Source organism: Theropithecus gelada, chromosome X (assembly GCF_003255815.1).
Source record: "Theropithecus gelada isolate Dixy chromosome X, Tgel_1.0, whole genome shotgun sequence".
In the NCBI taxonomy this organism is placed as follows: domain Eukaryota; kingdom Metazoa; phylum Chordata; class Mammalia; order Primates; family Cercopithecidae; genus Theropithecus; species Theropithecus gelada.
Genome location: NC_037689.1, coordinates 117,473,944 through 117,485,398, shown reverse-complemented (window position 1 = coordinate 117,485,398; position 11,455 = coordinate 117,473,944).

Sequence of the window (11,455 nt, the reverse complement as noted above, 5' to 3'; positions counted from 1 at the left end):
CAAAATCTGTAGGGAACTTGGGAAGCCTAGAAACTCTCAGGTGGACACTGAGGCTGTAGTCAGCAGGCAGAATTTCTGCCTCTGGGAATATCAGTTTTGCTCTTAAGGCATTTCAGCTGATTGGATGAGGCCCACCAAGATTATCCAGGACAGTCTCCTTTACTTAAAGCAACTGATTATAGATGTTAACCACATCTATATAATACCCTCACAGCAGCATCTGGATTAGTGTTTGATTGAATAACTGGGTACCATCACTTAGCCAAGTTAACATATTAAACTAACCATATCTATTCAAATAATTAAATATAGTAATAAAACCAAATAAATGACATTTTTTTCCATGCAGTATTTCAAAATACTTAAGAGTAGGCAACATATTGGCCCAAGGCCAGTGGCTCTAAGGGTGGCTGGACCACATCAGTCAGAGCTGCTGTAAAAAATAAAATAAAATAAAATAAAAAATTTTTAAAAACCCTTCTGGCTAACTGCACTTGCAAAAAATCAAGAGAAATCCAAGATACACAGCACCACTACAATCTTCTAGCTTCAAATAGTTGTAATATGATTCACTCGCAGCAGTAGAGTAAAAAGGTAAAGCTCAAGTTACAAGTTAATTGATGTTTTCCATAGTATATACCATGAAGAAAGGTGAAAAATTCAGACCCTAAAGCTGATTCTGACCAACTCTCATTTTCACCGGTCATTTTGTAGTCCCTCACTACTCGGCTGTGAAATTCATCTAAGAACATAAACTTGGTGTGTAATTTCTCCTCTGCAGGCAAAGTGGAAAGATATCAGAACTACACATTAACAGATTTAGTAATAGACTTAGTAATGTTGTTAATAGTCTTCTATATCCCTGACTATCTGTAATGGAAATACAACTACTTGTTCTCTTTCTTCCTTTCCAGAGAAATGAGATCTGTGAAGCACAAAATAAAGACTAGAGGCTGTATTACATGAAGTTTGTCATGTAAAAAAGTCATTGCCTAATTAACATGGAGTGGTACAATAAAAGAGTATCACTCTCAGTGTGAAAGCCACCTCCCTCCTTCTGTAAACCTTGCCTTGTATGATGAGGACAACATAAATCACACAGTGCAGGTGTGTTTAAAGTCATCATCAGAACAAATATTAAATTGGATAAAATATCAATATCAAAAACAATGTTTTCTTACTAGACCCTGATGTCATCTGTGGAAATGCTGTATCCACATGGAATATCACTATCTTTACAGTAGTTATACATTTTTGGATCTTCATATTATCTGGTTACCTTTAGCATTGAACATGCAACTCTTTATTCCAAGTGACAACTATGGTCTTTTAATAAATAAATAATGGTAACTGTTTCCGCTCTGTTGACTTACAGATTGACAAAATGACCAGAAAGAATGAGTTGGTCAGAATAAACATTAGGCTCCAAATTTACCAATCAGGGAGGCCAATACTTTCCCCAGGTGGGCTTTCTTATGTGCAATGAGCTGCAGTTTTAGATAAAGACTATCACAAGAAAAGGGGCACTGTAGGTTGGGTGCAGTGGCTCACACCTGTAATCCCAGCACTTTGGGAGGCTGAGGCAGATGGATCATCTGAGATCGGGAGTTCAAGACCAGCCTGACCAACATGGAGAAACCCCGTCTCTACTAAAAATACAAAATTAGCCAGGCTTGGTGGTGCATGCCTGTAATCCCAGCTACTCGGTAGGCTGAGACAGGAGAATCGCTTGAACCTAGGAGGCGGAGGTTGTGGTGAGCCAAAATCGTGCCATTGCACTCCAGCCTGGGCAACAAGAGCAAAACTCCATCCCCAAAAAAAAAAAAAAAAAGGAAAAGAAAAAGAAATGAATAGGGACACTGTATTTTAATAAAGTTGAAATTAGAAGTCAAAAAATAAGTAAGTCCAGACATAGGTTAAACACTGGAGCTGGTTAATTCAGAGGCTCGGTCATGGGGTTAAGGGAGCATCCTTCTCTTCTGCTTTGCCACCATTCAGGCATCAGCAGGATGTACTCCATCTTGCCTCCCAGGCTTCAAAATATACAGGGGAATATCCAGAGGGAGCAGAGACACTACATTCCTAAGTGTCTCTCTTAGGATTGAGGGAAATTTGACAGGGACCTCTTCTCTTCTCCCACTCTCTTACCTCCAGTGCTCCCCTTGCCCCCTCCCCTGACACCACACCATCCCATCCTATACCATAGGCAAGAACTGCATCATTCACCCACGGGTAAACCTGTCTCTGGCATCTAGCATAGGAACACCTTGCTTGTTTGAGTTTGATCATGACTTCCCTTGTGAGGACAGACATTGTAACTGACATTTTAGAGTCAATATAGTTGTCTTTTTAGCCCAGCAACTAGGCATTGAAAGGAACGCTGGACCACACAACAGCAAACCATTTATCATGTCAGGAAGTCATGATTTTGTCACTTTCTCCAAGCCACACACTGAGAGGATCATTAGCTTCTTTCTAAGGACAAGGGTCTTAGAATGATTCCAGGGCCCTCATTAAGCACATTCACCTCAGAGATAATTCTGAAAGACACAAAGAACATTACATATCCTTTACTCATTTTTTCGTTTTTGAGACAAAGTCTCACTCTGTCACCCAGGCTGGAGTGCAGGTTTCATGGGCTTGACCACACTATGATGGTGGGTATGGCTGCCTGAGAGACACGTGCAATGCTTGAGGCTCAAGGATCCTGGGGGAAGCCAGGCATGATGGTATTCACCTGCAGTCCCAGCTACTGGGGAGGCTGAAGCGGAAGGCTCGCTTAGGCCAGGAGTTGGAGACCAGCCTGAGCAACACAGCAAAACCCTGTCTTTAAGAAAATAAAATAAAATAAAATGTCAATCACCAGGCGTGGTGGTGCATGCCTGTAGTCCCAGCTACTCTGAAGGCTGAGACAGGAGGATAGCTTGAGCCCAGGAGGTGGAGGTTGCAGTGTGTCATGATCAGGCCACTGCACTGCAGCCTGGACAACAGAGTGAGATCTTGTCTCTAAAAAAATAAAAATAAAGGATCCTGAGGAAGATGTTGAGGAGTGGTGGAGAGAGAAGTGAAGGTGCACTGATTGTCCCCAGTTGTAGTGTCAGAAGACTGCTCTGTGGCATACTTGTCTTAAGTCTAAGAATTTCAGTGTGTTCGGCTGGGAGCTATTGTTGTGAGCCATTTGGAATGCCGGCATGCAAGGACGGAGGTGAGGAAATCACTAGAAGTGAACAAAATCAGCCTTGGGTAGTGTTTGCAGTACTTTTAGAAATCCCAAGGCAATTAGGTTTAGGATAATCTTTACATGGAGTTCTTTGGTCTTTCAGTGCCTTGCTTTGACACTTTCGCCATATAACCTCAAATGTCTTTTTAGAGCAGACGTTTTAAGGCAATGCTCATAATGTGGCAATACTTAAGTGTACTTAGTGAAATAAAAACCAAGGGTCTTTATTGTTCATCGTAGAAGTCAAACTTGGTTGCTATTTGAGCTTTAGATGTTAAGTGTAAGGCTTTTGGGTTTACATACTTTGTTTAAACCTTCCATTTATTTTTTTAAAATTGTTAATGAAAATTTTCAAACATACGGAAAACTTTAAAGAATGAACAGTAATACCGGTATACTCACCAAGTAGGTTCAAACCTTGTTAACATTTTGCTATACTTTCTTTCTATATCTATGTGTGCATGTGCTTTTGCTTGTTTGCTTTTTGCTGAAACATTCACAGGTAAATTTCAGACTTTGTGACACTTCACCACCAATTCCATTATTCTCCAAAGAAAAAAAACATGATTTCAATATAAAATAAAAAAGTATACTTTTTGGTGAATAATTACAAATGCAAGCTGGTCAAATAATTTAGTAGTTTACTTAAAGTAATTTATTAAGTATCTAAATGAAATGATTCGCTACTGTAGTCTTTTCCTCTTGCCTCCTCCCCACCTCCCCACAGGATATTAGATCAGAGGAGACTACACACATTTGCAAGAATGTTCTTTGCATACACCTGGATGGTTGTTGCTACAATCTGCTGGGAATAATAACTCTCATCTCTCTGAGAGCCTGAAGCGAAGGCAGAGACCCTTGCCTGCTGTGTTTTTTGATATATCTTAATACTCTACAAATACTAAAGGGTTAGGAGTATATATAAGAGGGGCAGGTGTAACTGCATTTTGTGGAAGGCAGCCTTGACCATTACTAGGGACCAGCAAATGGCCCTTACCCGCATGGCAAGTCTCAGACTATCTGAAGACAGAATTGTGGAGCTGCAGATTAAGATTGAGCATGTACTTGTACATTTCACTCAGACCAATAAAACATAATTTAGAATTTAAATGTAGAGAGGTTCCTAATAACATTTTCTGCATATACTATTTTTTTCTGCACATGTTGGGATCTCCATAGTAAATATGCTAAAGTTCTCCCATTTCAGCTTCTGGTCCAGCTTTGATAATTTCAGTTCCACTGACTGCATAATAAATAAAATTATCCAGGAAGTTCAAACTTTCTCGACTGAATTCCAGAGTGCAGTGTTAATATCCTTTTGTAGTTACAATTACAGCGTTATAATCTACAAGTTCTAAATTCCTAGACATTGAACACATCACCCAAGTTCAGACAGGGATTCAGCTTAAGCAAAATCATTATCATGTGATTGGAGAAATAACTTGTAAATTGGTTTTGCTATTGAACACAGTGTGAAATGGTGCCCTCCAGAGCTGGGCAGCCAGGTATTACTCCCCACTTCCTATTAAATAACTTTTTTTTTTTTCCCCATTTGAAATTTCTTAAGCACAATCCCAACTTTTTTTCTCACTTGGAATTTCTTATCATCTCAACTTTGATTAAAAACACAATTTATATATGCATGAAATAAAAGCAGGAAGAAGCAAAAACGTTAATAGGCAAATCTCTGCTCTTGATACTTTTACTCATTTTTCCATTTTTTAAAAAAAAACTTTAATGTATTTTTTTAATGGAGATGGGGTCTTCCTATGTTGCCCAGGCTGGTCTCAAACAGCTCCTGGACTCAAGCAGTCTTCCTGCCTCGACCTCCCAAAGTGCTGGGATTGTAGGTGTAAGCCACTGCACCCGGCCCAATTTTCCAAATTTTCAACAATGGGCATGTAATATATAATCAGGAAAAAGCAGGAAATTTTGTTTCAGTCCATTCTGAAAATTCCATCTTCTCCAGAAAGCAATGAATGATTTTTGTTTGTTTGTTTGAAACATTCTCACTCTGTCCCCTAGGCTGCAGTGCAGTGGCGCAATCTCGGCTCACTGCAACCTCTGCCTCCCGGGTTCAAGGGATTCTCCCGCCTCAGCTTCACTAGTAACTGGGATTACAGGTGTGCAGCACCACACCTGGCTAATTTTTGTAGAGAATTCACTAAATTTACCAGGTATTTTACTCTAGAAAAGCACTCATCTAGGTATTATTGGCTATCTATAGTACTAAAATTTTATTTCAACATGAAAATGAACTTAATTAGATATTTAGTTAAATGTTTCCTAGCTTGGTGACTTCAACTCATTTTTCTGGTTTTCTTTAATTAACAAATGACCTAGATCCCCTTAGATAGCTGCACCACTAAGTTGTCATTCCAAAAAGTATATAAGAATATAGACATAGCCAGGTTTAGTGGCTCGCACCTGTAATCCAACACTTTGGGAGGCCGAGGTGGGCAGATTGCTCGAGCTCAAGAGTTTGAGACCAGCCTAGGTAACAAGGCAAAACCCTGTCTACACAAAAAATAAAAAATTAGCTGGGTATGGTGATGCGTTCCTGTAGTCCCAGCTACTCGTGAGACTGAGGTGGGAGGATCACTTGAGCCCGGGAGGCAGAGGTTGCAGTGAGCTGAGGCTGGACCACTGCATTCCAGCCTGGGTGATAGAACCAGACTTTGTCTCAAAAATAAAAATAAAAATATAGACGTAAGATGATCATGATTTTCAGCTCTTGGCTTTGATTGGTTATTCTAGTTATTAATTATCTATAGTCAACTAGCTATTTAGGTATCATTCTCTATAGATGATACTAATTTACTATTTCAACAAGAAGGAAGAATTTAGATTTGAGAAGAATGTCTTTTTCAGCTTTCTGACTTCCACCAGTGTTTCTGGTTCTCTCTAGATATCTTCTGTAAATTACTTACTTAGCTGTAATTAGTTACCTGTAGGATTTATGAGCTATTTCAACATGTAACAAGTTATAGTGAGAGGATGTGTTTTCCAATTCATGACTGCAACTACTTATTCTAATTAATTTATTAACCAAAGTTATTAACTTATCCTAATTAATTAAAGTTAATTACCTAAGTACTGTTTATTCATCCAGCAGAAAAAAAGAATATAGAGTCCAGAAAAACCTTCATTTCAGATCCTAATTTCAACAACTTATTGTCTAAGTAACTAGACATCTCACCTAACTGCCTTCATTTATCTATACTACCAACTTGTTATTTCCACAAAAATTAAGACATTTGAGAATAGGTTTTTAGCCTTCTGCCTTTGACTATTTATTCTGCTTTTATCCTATTATCTCTACTTAAATGTTACCCAAACAAATCTAGTTATCTACATTACAAACTAACACCATATTCAAAAAATAGGAATTGGGAATGTAGAAGAGTGTTTTCCAGCTTCTAAGGTGCAAACTGTTTTTGTAGACGTCTGGTAAGCTAGTTATCTGGTTACCACGAATTAATTCTCCATGCTGCTAATCCAGGACTTAAATGAGAATTAAGAATTCCCAGTTGTAAGGATGGTGGTTTCAAACTTCTGGCTCCAACTAGTTCTCTGTAGTTAACTAGTAATCTTGTTACCAGTAGTGAGCCATAGTACTAACCATTTATTCCCATATGAGTCAAGAATTAGGGGTGTGACAGATGGTTCTTCACCTTCTGAATTCAAATACATTTCCTGGTTATCTCTAGCTATCCCTACTAAACTAGTTACCTACTTTGTGGTGGTTAATTTTATGTGTCAACTTGACTGGGTTAAATCTGGTTACCTTTAAATAAATAAATAGTCACCACTACTTATCAATAACACTAACACTATCACAAAAAATAAATGTCAGATTTGAGAATATTTGTATTCTTGTTTGTTAGTCTTAATTCTTGTTTGTATTGCTCATTATTATTTACTAATTTTTATTAATAATATTAATTTTTATAAATAATCTTTTGTTTTATTCTTTGTAAAATTCCTGCTGTCAACTGTTTATTCTGGTTATGTCTAATGACCTAGCTACCACTACATAACCATACTATTCACTCGTTATTCCACAAGTAAAAGGAATTTACATTTGAAAAAAAATGTGTTTCCAGGGTCTGGGTTTCTACAAGCTTTTCTGCTTCTCTCTACTTATTTCTAATTTTCCAGCTCCCCAGGGACACTTAGTTATTTGTAATATTCACCCATCATTCCAACAAGAAATAAGGTAATTCCCTGAATTCAACTAATTATTCTAGATATCACAAGTGATCTGCAGTTTACTCATTCCCTAGGTACCACCAATTATTTATGGCATTAACACATCATGCCAACATGAAATAACATTTTAGAGTTAAGAAGAAAATATTTCATCTTCCTGGCTTACACTAGTTATTTTAGTTACCTCCAGATGTCTCTATATATCTAGTTTTTCAGGAACCAATACTTAGCTATAGTTCTAAGACAAAATTCCAATAAGAAACAGGAAAGAACATAGACTGTATGACTTTGTTTTGCCCCTTCCAGGATTCCAAAACTTATTGTAATTATCTCCAGTTACTTCGAGTTAAGTTGTAGCAGGACAAGCCGCAGACAAAACCCCTCAGACACTGGGTTAAAGAAGGAAGAGGCTTTATTCGCCTAGGAGCATCAGCAGACTTGTGTCTCAAGAACTGAGCTCCCGAGCAGAAGAGTTCCTGGCCCTTTGAAGGGCTTACAACTCTAAGAGGTTCCACATGAAAGGGTTGTGATAGATTGAGGTCTATAGATAGCACATGTGGTTAGAGTGGGGGCGTTAATCTTTAACCTCAGGCCTCTCCTCATTACCCTGTTTGAGAACCTCACTCACTAATGGGAGTTCTCACTCTCATCTTCACTACCCAGGTCTTCCTGAGAGACAGATCGATAATACACTTGTGCTGAGGTCTTTTGATGAACTAAGGTGGTAGTGAAGCCCCTTAGTCCTATTATAAGAGTTTTAAATCCTCCTAGAGCTGGAAACTATTTTCCAGACAGGGATCCAGGATCAAACCTATGCCAAACCTGCATGGGCACATATGCCAGCTTTGTCATGTCTCTAACTATCCTCATGCTTTGGCCGTGCATGGACCAGTCAGCTTCTGAGTGTGACTGAAGCAGGGCTTGTCGTCTTCTTCAGAGTCACTTTGCAGGGGTTGTCCAGGCTTGGTCTCGCCTCCCAGGTTTCAGGTGCTGCAGAGTTTATGAGGCTGTGGTGGATCCAGGTTGGGATTCCCTCTACCTTTACGGCTGTGGGAGTGGTCAAGATGATGGTCTGGGGTCCTTTCCACCATGGCTGCAAGGGGGCTACGTTCCAATCCTTGATCCATACCCAATCACCTGGGGAGAAAGGGTGAACTGGGGAGAATAAGCTGATGGGGCACCTCTGATTTACCCAGACTGAAATTGTTCATGTAATTTTCCCTAAAGCCTGTAGCTGTCACTGTAATTCAATTTCACCTAGCTCTTGAGGTGTGCCTGGGAGTCCCCACAGTATGAGAGGGGGCCTATGATATAATATTTCATAAGGGGAATATCCTGTTCTTTTAGAAGGGGTACATGTAATCTTAAACAATACCATAGGGAGAGCTTATACCCACTTTAATCCTATTTCTTGACACATTTTCCCTAAACAATTTTTGATAGTCCAATTCATCTGCTCCACATTTCCAGAACTCTGTGGTCGGTAAGTGGTATGTAGTTTCCATGTGATCCCCAATACCTTTGCTGTCTTCTGTACCAAGTCAGCCACAAACGCTGCCCATTGTCCGAGCTGATTCATAAGGGCAGTCCAAACCTAGGGATGAGATCTCGGAGAAGCACATGGGTTACTTCACAAGCTTTCTCAGTTCATGTTGGATAGGCCTCCACCCACCCAGAGTATGTACACACTAGAACTAGCAAATACTTGTTACCTCCACATTTGGGCATCCTGGTGAAGTCGACTTGGAGATCTTCAAAGGGGGCTGCTCCATAAGCTTGTATGCTGGGTGGGACTGTTGGACCTTGCCTAGCATTGTGCTGCCGGCAGGTGACACACTGCTGTGCCACTGTTTTGGCAAGGGCTGACAGATGCAAGATGCAGAAGTACCGGCCTAACAACTTTTCAAGTGACTCTTGGCCTAGGTGGGTGGTCTCATGCACAGCCAGTAAGACTGTGGCTCCTAGCAGTTGTGGCACAGCTATCCTTCCATCCAATAGCCAGATCCATCCCTCTTCCATCACCTGCTCTCCCTCCGCCTGAAGAAAGTCCTTCTCTTCTTTAGAATAAGTAGGTACAACATCGGGTGCCTGAGGGAGCAGAGGGGCTGTGACTGATGCCCTGTAGGGGGTGGATCCTGCTTTTTGAGCCTCTGAGTCAACTCAGGAGTTCCCCAAGGCAATCAAGGTGGAAGCTCACTGGTGTCCTCTGCAATACATGACTGCCACCTTTTGGGGCTTCCACACTTCCTCTAATAATTGCAAGATCTCTTGCTGATACTTTATGTCTTTTTCCCCAGAGTTCAACAGGCCTTTTTCTTTATATAACGCCCCATGCACTTGGAGGGTTAAGAAGGCATATCGAGAGTCAGTGTAAATGTTTACAGTCTTACCTTCACTTAGCTCTAAGGCCTAAATTAAAGTAATGAGTTTGGCCTTCTGGGCTGAAGTATTCTGGGGCAATGATTTGGCTTCAATGACAGCGTCCAGGGTTACCACTGCATATCCCGCACACCTCTCTCCTTGTGGGTTGACGAAGCTGCTCCTGTCCACGTATAGTTCCCAGTCTACTGAAGTCCAGGGATGGTCTCAGAGGTCGGGCCTGCTAGAATAAACTGAGTCCAACACCTCTACACAGTTATGTTCAACTGGGCTCTCTGATACCAGGAGTAAGGTGGTGAGGTTCAAGGTGTTGCAAACTTCAATGATTATGCAGGGATTTTCACAGAGCAAGTTTTGGTACCTAGTTAGTCTAGCATTCATTAGCCAATGATGTCCTTTGGTATTCATTAAAGTCACCACAGCATGGGAGGCCTTTATGTTCAGGTTTTGCCCAAGAGTTAACTTATCTGCTTCTTGTGCTAGCAGGGCAGTTGCTGCCAAGGCCCTCAAACATGGGGGCCAACCTGTAGAAACTCATCTAGTTGTTTAGAGAGGTAGGCCACCAGTCTTGGCCAGGGCCCCATGGTCTGGGTCAAAACTCTAACCACCATCTTTTCTCTCTCTGACACATACAGTGTAAATGGCTTTGTCAGGTCAGACAGCCCCAAGACTGGGGGTGACATGAGTTTCTCTTTTAACTCATAAAAAGCTCGTTGCTATTGGGACCCCCATTCTAAAGATTCCTTGTCACCTCCCCTTTGTGACTCTGTACAAGGGCTTGGCCAGTACTGCAAAATTTGGAATCCATAACCTGCAGAACCCCACAGCTCCTAAGAATTCTCTCACCTGCTTTCTGGTCTTAGGCTCCAGTAGGTTGCAAATGACCTGCTTTCTTTCTGATCCCAGGCTGCGCTCCCCCTGTCAGATAGTAAATCCCAGGTAAGGTACGTGCTGTCTGCAGATCTGAGCTTTCTTCTTGGACATCTTATACCCACAGTCCTCCAGGTGCTGAAGCAGGATATCAGTTCCTTTGGCGCACCCAACTGCCATGGGGTGTCCCAGCAGGAGGTCGTCAACGTACTGGAGCAACATGCAGCCTAGGTCTCTGGTGGGAAACTTCTGGAGGTCTCGAGCCAGCGCCTCCCCAAAGATGGTGGGGGAGTTGTTGAAACCTTGGGGAAGCCGGGTCCAAGTGTACTGAGTGGTGACAACTGACCCCAGATCCTCCCACTGAAAGGCAAACAGTTTCTGGCTCTCAGGAGCTAGTCTGATGCCTTTAGGTCCAGGCAGGTGAACCAGCTGTCCTCAGCTGGCAAAAACCTCAACAACGTGTATGGGTTAGGTACCACTGGGTGCAAAGTCACTGTACCTTGGTTGACCAAGTGCAAATCCTGTACCGGCCTGTAGTCCTTGGTCCCTGGCTTGGGAACAGGCAGGAGGGGAATGTTCCATGTAGACTGACAAGGGACTATAATTCCAAAGGCCCTCAGGTGCTTGAGATGGACCTGGATACCTTCAAGAGCTTCTCTGGGGTCCAGGTACTGTTTTTGTCTGACTGGCTGGGCCCCAGGCTTAACTTCTATGAGTACGCAGGGCTGGTTGATTGCCAACCCTGGATGGTTGTCTTCTGCCCACACCTTTGGC